The 16664-nt window shown below is 42.9% G+C and overlaps 1 protein-coding gene across 1 annotated transcript in view; it reads left to right on the top strand.

Moving 5' to 3' along the window:
* The first annotated feature begins 567 nt into the window (after positions 1-567).
* The window catches only part of AMOT (angiomotin), a 118452-nt gene continuing 102355 nt past the window's right edge, over positions 568-16664 (top strand). Inside the window, exon 1 of the mRNA XM_063431943.1 lies at positions 568-790. The gene's annotated coding sequence lies outside the window, so the exon portion shown is untranslated. The remainder of the gene's footprint in view (positions 791-16664) is intronic.

Raw genomic sequence — 16664 nt, 5'->3', positions numbered from 1 at the left:
GCCTCTGCGTAGGCTAACCTTGAATACTTATGCTTATATGCTTAACGATTGCCTCTAATAACACCGTAATAATTACAAATAGTATAGGCCTTAACTATAATAGACCAGCTATAACTACTACCTGAGCCTAGCGAAAGCGAATATGCACAGTTTACTGTATGCATTAAAATAATTTGTATGACTTCTGATATGATTTTAGCACACCGCACCATTTCAAGCCTCGTAGGCCACGTAATTACACTATATCACTATTTGTCACAAGCATTCTAACACGCTAGACATGCATAATCCTGCAAAGTATGTACAAAACTATGTTGTATTGTTGGACATTCACTCTGATTCATTTGCCTCTGCGTAGGCAACCACAAGCTATAACTCCGCACTGTGCTCATCAAAATAAAATATATTTAAAACAAAACCCAAACACTGTCTGACCCAAGGTGCATGTACATGGCTGAATGATACTGACACATACCAGCCAACATCGGCAGTCACAGAATCTGATTGCTAGAGGGGATGCGCCAGTGATGCAATAATACATTTTTTTTAAAAATGGGCGGACTTGCCTGGGAAGAGGCATGTCCATCCAACAGGTCGACTCACAATTATTTTAGACGGCCCACTGAGGGCAGGCCCTGCAGGGTCCTAGTGCTGTGAATCAGTGTGAGTGCATCTAATGATGTGCATGTTCTATAATTATTGGAGATGGTTCCCTGGTGTTCCCAAAAGCAAGACACCAGGGTGCTAAAGCAGGACAGGACCTGAAAAAATGTGACATGATACACTAAAGGTAGGGATGAGATTTTCTAAGTTATTTATTTTAAATGAACTTATTTAACCAATAATATACTTCCTTTCAATACTTGATGAAGGGATTATTATAAAAAAAAAGTGTGTTGAAGTGATAGTTCTCCTTTAAGAGAAATCTTCATAGTGCTGGCTGTTCTCTATTAACACCTTTCCCTCCCCACTGCCGCTTGCCTATGCACAATACAGCTAGAATGTGATACATGCATACCCAGGTCCTTGCAGCACACATATGTGAATCCAGCTGTGTGAAAAGGTGAATGTTGGATATTGCATCCTATATTGATAGGCTGTGCATGCTGGTGGAGGGTTAGCAGCCTTTATGTGATGGTGAAATACAAGTCATATGATCCACAGTCTGCCTTATATGTCCAATCATTTGTATTGTGTGACTCACAATCCCTTCCCTCTCCATTTTTCACATTTAATCTTGAGAGCCCAAATTATATGAATAAGACATTCTTTTCTCACTTAATCCATAAATGACATTGGTATTGTTTCTGCAACATTGCAATTAAAAAAATAAATCACTCCCTTTGTCTCCCTCTCCAAGCTATCAAACATAAAAGATTGTCATCTATTGAACATTCTATGACTGGTGTCAAGCATTAACATTAGAGTTCAGTATGAACTATACTAGATGATTGCTAGATCCTTATTATTGGTATAATAATTTTACAGAAAAACTAGCTCACAATAAAAGTTATTTACTAAAGTATGAATTCAAAGTGATTTCCAAATTTAAAGGCAAAATAGCCTAACTGGAAACGTTCTTTGTCCACTATGCTTTCAGATCGTTACTTTGGCCTTAAATTTGAAATCCACTTTGATTTCTCACTTTAGCAAATAACCCTGTGAAAAGCTTTTTCACTCACAAGGTTAATCTCTAAAGGGAGAATTCAAGGTGAATTCAAAGTAAATTTCAAACTTAAAAGGTTACTGTTTTTATGTTAAAGGGAAACTCCAGTGCCAGGAAAACAATTTGATTTCCTGGCACTGCAGGTCGCCTCTCCCTCCCACCCCCCAATCCCTGGTTGCTGAAGGGGTGAAAACCTCTTCAGTGACTTACCAGAGGCAGCGACATGTCCCACGTCGCTGCTTCTTCCTCTGCCGCCGCTCCTCCTCTGCATTACGTGGGGGCGGTGGGCGAGACTGATCCCGCCCACCGGCCGGGGAGACCTAATGCGCGGCGCATTAGAGCTCCCCATAGTAAAGGGTTGAAAATGCTTTCCTATGGGGAATTGAGCAACGCTGGAGGTCCTCACACAGCGTTAGGACGTCCAGCGACGCCCTAGCACAGGTTTTCTGTGCTATGAAGGAGGAAGTGCCCTCTAGTGGCTGTCTAGTAGACCGCCACTAGAGGTGGAGTTAACCCTGCAAGGTAATTATTGTAGTTTATAAAAAAACTGCAATAATTACACTTGCAGGGTTAAGAGTAGTGGGAGTTGGCACCCAGACCACTCCAATGGGCATAAGTGGTCTGGGTGCCTGGAGTGTCCCTTTAAAATACTCTATTGGGTATTACTATTAGGTGTCGTTCCCCTACCCAGCAAAATGCTGCAAAAAAGGTTCATAATGTATCTGCAAAACCATGCAGACGGCTCTTGAGGCCCAATCACAGGTGGGGTGGACTCTTTGCGTCATTATTAATCAGACTGTTTACTGTAGTAGATCAGCCTTCCCTAGTACAGTGGAGACCCTCCTGAACAGTCTAATAAAAGTGTTTGACAGTACAGGAATTAATATAAATTGTTTGAATTGAACAATTGTTCACTAAAGCTAAAGCCTTGTGTATACATTTTTATTGTGTATGAGTTCAAAAAAAGGTTAAAGGAACACTATAGTCACCTAAATTACTTTAGCTAAATAAAGCAGTTTCAGTGTATAAATCATTCCCCTGCAATTTCACTGCTCAATTCACTGTCATTTAGGAGTTAAATCACTTTGTTTCTGTTTATGCAGCCCTAGCCACACCTCCCCTGGCTATGATTGACCGAGCCTGCATGAAAAAAAAAATTGGTTTCACTTTCAAACAGATGTAATTTACCTTAAATAATTGTATCTCAATCTCTAAATTGAACGTTAATCACATACAGGAGGCTCTTGCAGGGTCTAGCAAGCTATGAACATAGCAGGGGATAAGAAAATCTTAATTAAACAGAACTTGCACTAAATAAAGCCCAAATAGGGCTCTCTTTACAGGAAGTGTTTATGGAAGGCTGTGCAAGTCACATGCAGGGAGGTGTGACTAGGATTCATAAACAAAGGGATTTTACTCCTAAATGGCAGAGGATTGAGCAGTGAGGCTGCAGGGGCATGTTCTATACACCAAAACTGCTTCATTAAGCTAAAGTTGTTCAGGTGACTATAGTGTCCCTTTAAAGAGGCGCTATAAGTACCTTAACAACTTTGCATGATTGGAAAAGTTATTAGAAAACATAGGGAGTAGAATATACCCTGCACCTGTAATGCAAAATGAAAATTAGTTTAATTATACACCGTGGGATAGAATGCGTTAAGGATTTCACTGCTTGCACACAGGTGTATCGAAAACGTGCTTATAATTGACTTCTGCACATCCAGTTATTCTTACATATTTTTTAATACAGAATTTGAGACTCACTGACTAAAACATTTTATTCTAATCCTTGGTAAACCACGAGATTTACAAAGTTTACATTATATCCCAGCAGGTAGAAAGCAGCAGCTTATTCTGCTCAGACAGTAGAAAGGTTCCAGATGGATATGAGCTTTTAGGGTGATTAATGGGACGAAACATTTCTCTTATTATTTTCACACAATAAAAGATCCATTGGAGTTTACCTTTAAATCTTGTTGAAAAGACGCTTTGACACATTATCTAAATAATTGTGTTACACACATTCAAATAATGTCTGGAGACCGATTAGGAAAAGGACAGGTTTGACAGTAAACCCAAGTACTTAGCAACTGTAAAAGTTAAATGTTTATATAAGGTTTTTTGGGGTTGTGTGTGTAAATTTTAATGACACAGAATATAAAAAAGATGTCCCTTCAGAAGTCTGAATTACTGTGATTTCACAAATTTCATTTAAACACATTAGGGGACATTTAGTTATTATTGTGGAGTAAAGAGATAATATAAGATAAGTGACGTTTGAAAGCTTTAAACAAATAATGTTTTAGAAACAAAAAAAAAACTTGAACATTCTGGTAGAAATCCCCAAGAATTTCCCATGATTCACAGGACCTTTACAGCAGCCAGGAAGTGGCTCTGCTAGTTTAGACAATCACAGGGGTATTCAATAATTTGACAATTGTTAGGAATTCAAAGGGAATTGAAAGTGCATTTCAAATGAAAGACCAAAGGGATCTGAACTGGTAGGAAAGTTGACTCAAATAATTTTCCAATAAAGTTGGTAATTCACTTTAGTGAATAGTCCTTCTGCAATTTCTTCAGTTCAAAAGGTATTTAAAACGTGTTGAGCACACCAGGCCCACATTTGTGCTAGTTTATGATGCTTTATAAGCAGTGCTTCCAAATAGTTAAAAGAAACCACTCACAACGTGGCTATTTTAGTTTAACCCCTTAAGGACACATGACGTGTGACATGTCTTGATTCCCTTTTATTCCAGAAGGTTGGTCCTTAAGGGGTTAAAGGGACACTATAGGCACCCAGACCACTTCAACAGATTGAAGTGGTCTGGGTACACATTCCCAGGTCCTTTAACCCTGGAAAGTTAATTATTGCTGTTTTTAATTAACTGCAATAATAATCTTTATGGGTTAACTCCACCTCTAGTGGCTGTCTACCATACAGCAACAAAAGGGACTTCCTGGTCATTAGACGACTTTTGGTTGCCTAACTGACGCTGGACGTCTTCATGCAATGAATGATGACATCCAGCGTCACCTGAAACCACATAGGAAAGCATTGTACAGGGTGGCCCATAAGTCCCTACCCATCCAGTACACAGATACACTGGATGTATATGATATATGGATGGGTAGGGACTTATGGGCCATCCTGTATAATTCTTTCCTATAGGGCTGTTATCATTTGAGCGCAGCCTTTGCCACGCATTAGCTCTCCCCCCTCATGATGTCGGCGAAGGTGGACCCCGAGCCAGCACTAAGGGGCATTGGCACTGAAACAAGCTAAGTGATAGAAGGGATTTTCCCCCTACTGCACCACCAGGGGGAGCACTATAGGGAGCGATAGTGCCAGGAAAACAAATGTGTTTCCCTTTAAAGCACCACTATAGGCACCCAGACCACTTCAGCTTAATGAAGTGGTCTGGGTGCCAGGTCCATCTAGGGTTAACCCTGCCTGCTGTAAACATAGCAGTTTCAGAGAAACTGCTATGTTTACATATGGGTTAATCCAGCCTCGAGTGGCTGTCTCATTGACAGCCGCTAGAGGCGCTTCTCACTGTGAGAAGACGCCAGGGTCCATAGGAAAGCATTGAGAATGCTTTCCTATGGACTGACTGCGTGCGCGGCTCTTGCCGCGCATACGCATTCAGCCGATGATGTCGGAGAGCCCGGTGCTAAAGAAAGGTAAGATATTAACCTCTTCCTCGCCCTAGAGCCCGGCAGGAGGGGGGCCATGAAGGTGGGGGGGGGCTATTAACACTATAGTGCCAGGAAAACAAGTTTGTTTTCCTGGTACTATAGTGGTCCTTTAAGTTTTGCAGTTTATTTTTTTTTTTGCTTCACTACAATACTGTGTTTAGTGAATAAATCCCTACTTTATTTTTTATAGCTGTCTGATGAAGTCTGGGGCAGTCAATTCTGCAGGATTTATCTGAAAGACACTGGCACAGACATTTATTTTTTGTTTAATATTTTTATGTTGTATAAAAGGACAGAAAGGAGGGGTTAGTGGTTAACGTCAGTAAGTCTGCAGTATTGAAAAGAATCTGACATGCTTCTAGCTCTTCCCCCCCAACACATGCATGCACTTAAAATTCAGGGGAATTCCAAAAATAATTCCTGGACTGTGCTCTGTTTTATTTTACATTTAAACAAGGGAAGCACACAGAGAAAAGCACTCAGGTCTGCCGGATGGAGCAAGTAGGAAATATGCTGATTACATACCTTTTTTAAAGAATTGTTTAAAGCGCAAATGTCACTGGAAAACATTTGCACATTAATCATAGAGCATAAAAAACAAAGTATCCATTAAAAAAAAAATGGCTCAGCAGTTTAAAAAAAAAAGTTTTACTAAGCTGTTTAACATGTTTATTACTTGTCTCTAGTGCTTAGAACACTCCCAGCATGCTATTGGCCCTCTGTTTCTGCTTTAGTGATCATTTTGTGTTCATGATATATATAAATAAATTTAAAAAACAGAAAAAGGGAGGAATATATACCAGCCAGCAACACCATGGTGAGTTCAGTGTATAGATATATATATATATACCTCCCAAGTGTCCTTATTTTATATGATTTTTAAATGCTTAAATGATGAGTGTATTTCAAAACAAATCATAGTGATACCGGAGAAACTGACGGAAGCGAAGCACAGAGAGATGGACACAGGTTTCTTCAGGAAGGAAGAGATTCTTTATTGGATCACCGATCGGGACTCAGAGGGACTAGCGTCACCAAAATACCACAAGTTCTGAGCCCCGGACAATAGTGCAGGCTCCTTATATAGGCACATAACTCCTCCCATATTAAGCTCCACCCGCACATTCTCTTGACCAATCAATACAAATAAGAATTAACTTCCTGCTTGACCGCATGGCTTGTCCAGCACAATGGAGGAGGGGAATACTACATCCGGTATTCTCGCACATGCTCCGTACACTACTGATCGTATCTTGCCTCGTGCAACCAACTGATCGATACGTCAGCATATGCACGTACACATGCCACGTGGTAATCTCGGCCTACTAAATTTATTTTTACCGAGATTCCACCACATTCCCCCCTTTGATGCCTCTTGATATTTCACAATTACTTGAGGCATCACTTAACCTTGGTTTGCATACACCACAAGTTACCTTGAACCAGACCAGACTTAACTTATGATGTGAATCTTCAACACTCATCTTCCTGCATTGGTTCTCCTTGATCTAGAGCCTTATATTTATAAATTGCCATTATCTGTGCAGCAGCCTTCCTCTCTGCTATATTTTCTATCAGGCTTTGCACAGACCTAACTACTAAGGGTATAAGACACGGCAGGAGTAGACACAACATTAAAATCAGTAGGACTCCACCTACCACTGCCTTAAGCCCTCCAAACCACTCATACCAGCTACCAAACCAACTACTTGGATTGTACCCTTTCCATACCTGAGTAGGCACATGCGCTAGTTTAACCATATGGCTAGTAAGCTCAGCTATTGCTTGCCCTTCGTCATCTATTTGAAGACAGCAATTGCTCAGGTTAAACTTCCCACATACACCTCCCTCTACTGCCAAAAGGTAATCCAAGGCTAATCTATTTTGGTAGACTGCTGTCCTCATCCTAGTATTATGCTTCGCTAGAAGATTGAGCGCTTGTGATGTCTCGTTAGTAATAATCTCAACCACCGCCTGTAATCTTATAATACGGTTGAGCATATAAATAGGGGTTCTATAACCAAAGGTACCATCTTCTGCCCACGTGGCTGGCCCATAATAATCTATAATACGCTGGGGAGGCCATTCATCATCTTCCCAGGCGCCTATCTCTATGGGTCCCCTTTTCTTCCTATGATTCACATCATACACTTTAACACCTAAAGTCTCACCTGTTTCAATAGGTAACAAGAAGAAGGATGGTTTGAGCATACCCAACACACATGCCCCTTCCCAGTCCTGTGGCAACTCCGAATAGGCTTTCTTACCACAGATCCAGTACAAATTTGCTGGGGCTCTCCAGGTAGATGTGATGGATAAATCAAACCACACATCCTTTAAATTGGCGTATCTAGCAAACGGGTTAGATGGTTCTGAGACATTTGAAGCCGACCACCAAGTTGTATTCTTTGTATCATCATCATAAGCTTTTTGCCCTAGACAAGTTAATTCTCCTACAGAAGTATTATACATTATTCCTTTCCTTGCTATGCAAACATAACCTATGATGGAGGTCTTTAATCTCCACTCAGATTTACCTCTAACACTCATATGATAATCGGCTTGTGTAGATATTAATTGGTCAACTGCCTCAGAACCGGACATTACCTCCTTTGCTTCCCAAGGCCATTGGTCTCCCATGCTAGTACCTCCACACACATAGCAGTTGGTAACATTAAGACTACCGGCAATACTTTCAGCTAAGTCAATGAACAGGTTTTTAGCATTATGGGGGATCTTATTATCTATACTCATCTCTTCATAAAAGGAATGGTATACTTGATGAGTTTGGGAGGATACCGTATCAGTCTCTATCCCTATAAACAATACTGTCCCAGGATCTAAACCCGTCCCGTATATTTGAAACCCAAATAAATTGCCATACTTGTCTAAGAACTTATCGGGGTTATTTATAAGTATATGGATGGGATTGCATTCCATAGACTTACAATATGGGCTGGTAGGCAACTTAGTCACTATCATGTCTTTGTCTACTGTCTGTCCCCAAGTCGCCCACCCCACACAAGACCAATATGGGCAGAAGTTATAGTCTTTATTTGGGCATCTAGGACTCACATATTTATTTTTACTACTGGGACAAATATATTTATCATTAGACCCATACGTCCTCTCCCATCTAAAATCCCCACATACATTCCACGGCTTTCTACCACTTGATATCGCCTTACATGCATCAAATAGCAGAACACCCGAAGAATGTACGGATTCTAACACCGTCTTATTAATTAGGGTCCCCTGAGGATCTCCATTCCTGAGAGTCAACCAAATTGTACGAGGTTGATACTCCGGACTGAAGCACTTAGGTTCTCCTATTCCTAAATGGCACACACTATAGTCTATATTTAGGTATCTACATCTCGATACATTTCCTTTACACTCGTATTGTGAATGCCAAATTAGGGTTTGGGAAATATGGTTACCTGTTCTTGTAGTCTTAATGCATACCTCACAGCTAGGAGTGTCGGTACCTCTACCTTCCTGAATATAAAAATACACATAAATAAACATTATCATCAACACATCTTTCGCCGTCATCCTCAGTCTTCGTCCGTGCGAAGGCACCTCAGCTTCCAGGATGTAAGGGCTGCAGGGAATGGAGTTCTGCTCGTCTTCACAGGAGTCCCTTCGAGACTTTCCCTGGCTTATATACTATATGTCGGTGGGCGGACAGGCTTTATTATGGCCTTCTCACTCACGCACCAAATCCCAAAAATAATAAAATTTGTAATCCACAATAGTTCCTCGTTACTCCGACTGAGTCGTGCGTTTTAACCGGATCTTGCAGGGATTCTCTGGATCTGCTGTAACTTGCCAAGAATCGACTGCTGCTGGTTTAACCCTGGAGTGATGTATCCACGGAGTCACTTCGGCTACTTTTATCGCTGTAGGGGTAGACAAAAGAACAACATAAGGACCTCTCCACTTGGGCCCTAACGGTACATTATTCCACTCTTTAATCCACACTTGATCTCCTGGATGATAACTATGAACTGGGGGATAAATATTCACAGGTAATCTATCTTGTACCCATTTCTGTACCTCCTCCATAGTCTTACCCAACTCTACAACCTGCTGCCGGGTAATTCCTTCTCCCAACTGACTCAAGTCCCCCCTTAAGTTACCAAGTACGGGAGGTGGTCGTCCATACATGATTTCAAAAGGAGAGAGGCCCATCCTTCTGGTAGGGGTACTGCGGATTCGCAATAGAGCTATGGGTAAGAGAACGTTCCACTTAAGTTGGGTTTCCTGACACATTTTAGCCAACTGATTCTTAATAGTTCTATTCATTCTCTCTACCTTACCAGAACTCTGGGGTCTATATGCCGTATGAAGCCTCCACTTTATACCAAGCATATGAGTCAGTTGTTGTAGGCACTGATGAACAAAAGCTGGACCATTGTCCGATCCTATAGAACAGGGTAGTCCATATTGGGGTATTATTTCTCGTAGCAGGAATCTCACAACTTCTCCTGCTTTCTCTGTACGAGTAGGACATGCTTCTACCCAGCCTGAATAGGTGCACACAATTACCAGCAGGTAACGATGTCCACCCGATTTAGGCATCACTGTAAAGTCAATTTGTAAATCGGACATGGGGAGTCCCCCCATAAACTGGACTCCTGGTGGCTTTACTGGTCCTTGTCTTGCATTATTTTTAGCACACGTTACACATCTTCGTACAATGGCCTGAGTCAAGTTGGACAATCTTGGTATGTAGAAATGTTTTCTGAGAGATTCTTCTGTGCTGTCTCTCCCAGAATGTGTCCCGTTGTGATAATTTTGGACAATTTCTACCGCTAGTGATGCTGGAATGACTATTCTCCCATCTTCTAACTGATACCACTTGTTCTCCAAATACTTTCCTGGTTCAGTCTTTAACCACTCCTCTTCTTGAGCTGTATAGACTGGAGTCCATTGGGACAGTGGAGTTGGTATAAGAGCAGCTATATGCCCCACATATTCCTGTCTTCCTGATTCAGCAGCACGCTTAGCTGCACTATCTGCCATCCGATTTCCCTTGGTTACATCACCATCTCCTCTCAGATGCGCTCGACAATGTATGATACCGACTTCTTTCGGCTCCCACACTGCTTCCAATAGTTGTAGGATTTCAGCTGCGTACTTGATTTCTTTGCCTTCTGAATTCAGTAGTCCTCTTTCTTTATACAAAGCTCCGTGGGCATGAGTGGTTAAAAACGCATATTTGGAGTCCGTGTAGATGTTCACTCTTAAACCTTCAGCCAATTGTAACGCTCGTGTCAGTGCTATCAATTCTGCCTTTTGTGCTGATGTTCCTTTCGCCAGTGGACGAGCTTCTATCACCTTGTCTATTGTTGTCACTGCATATCTTGCATAGCGGATCCCTTCTTTCACATAACTACTGCCGTCGGTATAATATTGAACATCAGGGTTCTGGATGGGAAAATCACGAAGATCTGGTCTACTTGAGAATACTTCATCCATTACTTCCAAACAATCATGTTGACTTTCAGTAGGTTGTGGCAAAAGGGTAGCTGGATTTAAGGTGTTTACAGTCTCTAAATGCACTCTTGGGTTTTCATACAACATTGCTTGATACTTGGTCATACGGCTGTTACTAAACCAATGATTTCCTTTGTAATCCAACAACGTCTGTACTGCATGTGGGACTCGTACATAAAGTTCTTGACCCAGAGTGAGTTTATCGGCTTCAGCTACTAGCAGGGCTGCAGCTACGGCTCTTAGACAAGGTGGAAGTCCGCTGGCCACTGCATCCAATTGCTTAGACATGTAGGCAACAGGTCTTTGCCATGATCCCAAGTACTGTGTCAATACTCCCACAGCCATTCTTCTTTGCTCATGTACATACAGGTAGAATGGTCGTGTGTGATCAGGTAGACCTAATGCTGGGGCACTCATCAAAGCCTTCTTCACATCTTCAAATGCCGTTTGCTGTTCTTGGGTCCATAAGAAGGGGTCGTGCTCTGTACCTTTGATAGCTGCATACAGAGGTTTTGCCAGTATCGCGTAGCTGGGAATCCATATCCTACAGAAGCCTGCTGCCCCCAAGAATTCTCGCACTTGTCTTCTATTCTTGGGTATCGGTATTTGGCACACAGCTTCTTTTCTCTCTGGCCCCATAATTCTTTGACCTTCAGAGATATGGAATCCCAGATATTTGACAGTTGGCAAACACAACTGAGCCTTCTTTCTAGACACCTTGTATCCTGCCTTCCAGAGAATGTGTAGTAGATCGTGCGTTGCTTGCTGACATATTTCTTTTGTAACTGCTGCTATCAACAAGTCATCTACATACTGTAACAATACACACTCTCCTGGGATGGACTCGAAATCCAGTAGATCTTGACTTAGAGCTGAACCAAATAGGGTAGGTGAATTTTTAAACCCTTGGGGCAGTCTTTTCCAAGTCATTTGGCGTTTTGAGCCCGTTACAGCGTTCTCCCATTGGAAAGCGAAAATACATTGACTTTCTGCGGCAATTCGGAGGCAAAAGAAGGCATCTTTGAGGTCTAAGACTGTAAAGTAAGTAGCCCCGCCCGGAATTAAAGCAAGCAGGTTATATGGATTGGGTACAACTGGATGTATACTAACAACCGCATCATTGACTGCTCTCAAGTCCTGCACAGGTCGATACTCATCTGTACCGGGCTTTTGAACAGGCAGCAATGGGGTGTTCCAGGGGGAAGTACAGAATTTTAGGATACCATACCGTATGAACTTATCCAGATAAGATTGGATGTTCTTCTTAGCCTTCTGCGGGATGTGGTATTGTCTTAGGCTTACTGGATAAACCCCAAGTTTTAGTTCAATTTTAATAGGTGGAATATTGCGGGCCAGTCCTGGTGGGTTGTTCTCTGCCCAAACTCCAGGTATGTTGAATAAGGACTCATCACTCCTAGGGTTTTGGCTAGTCAACGCTGTATAAAGTCGCCACTCTTCTTCCTTTGGTACGGATAATGTCATAATACCTGAAGGTCCATTAAACTTTAAGGATGTTGTTCCATTTGGTAGGAACGTAATCTGCGCTTGTAACTTAGATAGCATATCACGTCCCAGCAATTGGACTGGACATTCAGGCATATAAAGGAATTGATGTTTTACTACGTGGCCTCCCAATGTACAGAGTCGACTTTTAAGAACCGGTTTTTCAGCACTTCTTCCAGTTGCTCCTATTACAGTAATAGTCCTTCCAGATGGAGGAGCAACTAGATTAGTCACCACTGAATGTTCAGCACCAGTGTCGATCATGAACGCACTCCTTTTTCCCCCTATTGATACATCGACCATAGGCTCCGCTCGACCAAGGGGGATGGAGCCCGGTCGGTATCAATAGTCCTCCATGACCGTGTCAGCCAATCCTACAAAGTCCCTGCCTTCTCTATCGCGGGACCTTTGCGCTACTGGGAAATACCTATATTCCCTAACACTGCCTCTGCTCCCATTGCTCCCTCTATTACCATTACTCCCTCCGGGGCCTCCTCTACCTCTCGCTCTGCCTCTAAAGTTTCCATAACCTGTCCTAGGTCTGTCTCTCTCACACTGTTCTCTTCGAGGACACTCATTTCTCCAATGCCCTTCTTCCCTACAGTATGCGCACTGATTTCTACTTAGAGGTTCCTCATTCCACTTACTATCGCCTCTATCTGGCCCCCGTCTATCTACGCCTGAGATCGCTACCGCTAGCATATCTGCCTTTCTACGCATCTTGCGCTCTTCCTCTTTCTTACTTTCTGTTTCCCTATTCATATATACCTTATTCGCTACCTCCATTAGTTGGGTGATGGACATACCTGCAAACCCTTCTAACTTCTGTAGCTTGCGCTTAATATCTCCGTAAGCTTGGCTGACAAAGGCGGAGTTCACCATTCGGGAATTATCTGCGTCTTCCGGATTAAAGGGGGTATACAAGCGGTATGCCTCCAATAATCGGTCATAAAAGACACTGGGCGCTTCATCGCTTTTCTGAATCACCTCAACTGTCTTCGACATATTAATGGCTTTCTTTCCTCCGGCTTTCATGCCAGCAATTATAGCGTCTCTATAGGCTCTGAGTTGAACCATATCAGCACCATTTACATTCCAATCGGGATCGGTGTTGGGATAATGTGTTGCGGCCCATGCTGATGGATTGGCTTGGTTTAAAGTACGGGCTTTATCCTCTAGTGCTTTAATGGCCGCTTGATTAATTCTTGTCCTTTCCTCATTGTTGAACAAAGTCATTAATAACTGCTGGCAATCAGCCCATGTCGGGTTATGTGTCTGTACTATTGAGGTGAACAGATCAGTCATAGCTTGTGGTTTCTCAGTATACGAGGAATTATGGGTCTTCCAATTTAAGAGATCGGTTGTCGTGAACGGGACATATACGAAGACTGGGTCAGCATGTGCCATTTGGCCTGCGGCATCGATATAGGCTGACCCAGGATTCAGACGAAGAGGCATCTGATAGTGTTTTAATTGTTGGGTACCGGTCAGTTGTCGGGTTTGTATGGGGCTACGTGGAGGGGCGTCAGTTATGGGTTCCAGTCGGGGAGAAATAGGGTATGGGGATGTGGGAGCTTGGTTTTGGGAAAAGGTTGTAAATAAAACACTTCGAGTCGAGCTAGAAGAAGCTTGACCAGAAGTCTGAAGTGGCGCCAAATCAGGATATTCGGATCTAATGGGGGTTGGCTCTGATTCCGGAAGGGGAGATTTAGTACGAGAGGGGGTGGATTCTGTACTGGAGGAGGAAGCGGAAGTGGATGAGGGTAATGAGGGAAGGGTTGCAGGACTTCCTGCATTTGCGTCACTTCCTCTTAACGGAAAGTAAGGGGGCGGCAAAGGGATCTCGGACTCAGGGGGCGTGTCCAAAATGGGCCTAACACCAGTCCTAGTGGACAAACAAGTCCTAGCTACCATGAGGCGACACTGCTCCTCGTGGCATGTCTGAAGCCATTTTGGCGATTCATTTACGGCCTGTCTCCAACAATCAATATAAGGAAACTGGCCGTAAAGTTCAGGCCTACCCGATACAGCCACGTGTAAGCGCTGTACCAGAGTTGGATCCAAACTGCCACGTGGCGGCCATGTCGCAACCAAAGTAGGCCACTCCCTAGTACACAAAGTGACCAAACGTACAGAAGACATTTTAACCCCAAAATCACATGTCTTGAATCCCTTTTTAAAATTCTTCACCATACAACCTAAGGGATCCGGAATCGTTGACTGCGACGCGCCCATACTTATCAATGGAACACCGTTGACAACGAATACTATGCACGCGTACTATTCAACAGTCACACCCGTTTCCTCTGGCAACAGCACCACGTGGTACAGTTACCAAGTGAAACGTATACAATAACACAATAAACACTCAGGGAATTCCCGTACACACACAGCTGTTACACCAGTCACTAAATAATCAATATTATGCCCTTTGGTGAAACTATACAGTCACCCACGCTATAATTCTCTATATACGAATTACCCGTCTATAACACACCCCAGTAACATCGTCTTTTACAAATAGCGGTTACAGTACGGTTAGCATAGGTCAAAGCACAAGTTAAGGTCACAATACAATTATTAGTGGTTATGGTGTTAAACATGCAATGGACGACAATGATTAGTACTTATATACAGTGTCAGTAAATATACAGGGTTATGGTACCGTGCACTATAATACAGCAACACACTATTAACACTCTCGCTAGACGGCTGAGCTCGCGCTATCTAACAAGATATACACTTTACTAAACAATCTTTATCACATTTACAATTCCCAACTAAACTATTGGCCAGTACCTTGAATGGACTACCAAAAACAATCTACATACGTTTTGGTTAGCCACACTGCCCAAGCACCACATATAGCGAGCTAGAGGACCGAATTTACACAGACGCCTCTTAGTCGATTACTATCAAAAATCTAGTGGGTTCCAAATTTACACGCCTTCCCACTTAGCCAAGATAGGTTGAGAGCTAGCGAACCGAATTTACACAGACGCCGCTTAGTCTCCCGGTCCCTCCGACCTAGCGAACAAAATATACACCCTAGAACGCTAGTCTAGACAAGACACCGGTGTCCGGCTAGGGCTATTTACACCAGAGCCCCGCCTGACTAACAAAATCAAACGGTCTGACTAAAGAGCGTTTGATCGAGCGGTGCGCCTTCGCTCCTTCCCTCCGACAGAGGGGGCAGATTCCATACACAAATAACCCCTTATGGGCCTACCGCACAATCGGTATACCCCTAGTGGGTCTGCCGTCTAAAACAGCAGTTGTCTTACCTCCTCGTTCCTGAACCTGAGTTCACACTCATCGACGGGGACACCCCAGCACTTCTCACGTAGAGGCCGATGATCTCCTGGACAACAGACCAGTGGCGCCGAGACGAAAGGAGGTCCACGCAGAAGTTCAGGGGTGCAGCCGTAGAGAACGTGGGCAAAGATAGACCGTCTCACGCCTCTGCCTCTCAGCTACCGTTGAACGATGAGCTTCCCGGCCAATGCACCAAATGATACCGGAGAAACTGACGGAAGCGAAGCACAGAGAGATGGACACAGGTTTCTTCAGGAAGGAAGAGATTCTTTATTGGATCACCGATCGGGACTCAGAGGGACTAGCGTCACCAAAATACCACAAGTTCTGAGCCCCGGACAATAGTGCAGGCTCCTTATATAGGCACATAACTCCTCGCATATTAAGCTCCACCCGCACATTCTCTTGACCAATCAATACAAATAAGAATTAACTTCCTGCTTGACCGCATGGCTTTTCCAGCACAATGGAGGAGGGGAATACTACATCCGGTATTCTCGCACATGCTCCGTACACTACTGATCGTATCTTGCCTCGTGCAACCAACTGATCGATACGTCAGCATATGCACGTACACATGCCACGTGGTAATCTCGGCCTACTAAATTTATTTTTACCGAGATTCCACCACAATAGAAGAAATTTGTTCAATAAAACAAATATAATGTCTAAAATATAGATTAAAAAATAAGAGAAGAAATTGTTGTTATGCTAACAGAATAGTCTGCATATACGCACATTCTTTACTTGGTGGTATGGGGACTAGGACATAGAATAGGTCATAGACCGTCTGTACGGAGAATGTTTGTCAGAGAGAGTTGTAGTTGCAGTTGGTTCCTTGTCCTATAAAGGTGATATGAATGAAGGCAATATTAAATGTGTTTTGAGCATTTTTTTCCCCCTCCGTAAACTAGGCCAAATAAAATTAATGTGAATACTGAGAACAGACAAAACCATGATACCTTACACTACATTTACTCCC

This window comes from Pelobates fuscus, chromosome 9, assembly GCF_036172605.1.
Source record: "Pelobates fuscus isolate aPelFus1 chromosome 9, aPelFus1.pri, whole genome shotgun sequence".
NCBI classification, from domain to species: domain Eukaryota; kingdom Metazoa; phylum Chordata; class Amphibia; order Anura; family Pelobatidae; genus Pelobates; species Pelobates fuscus.
This window is presented reverse-complemented; position numbering and strand designations above follow the sequence as displayed.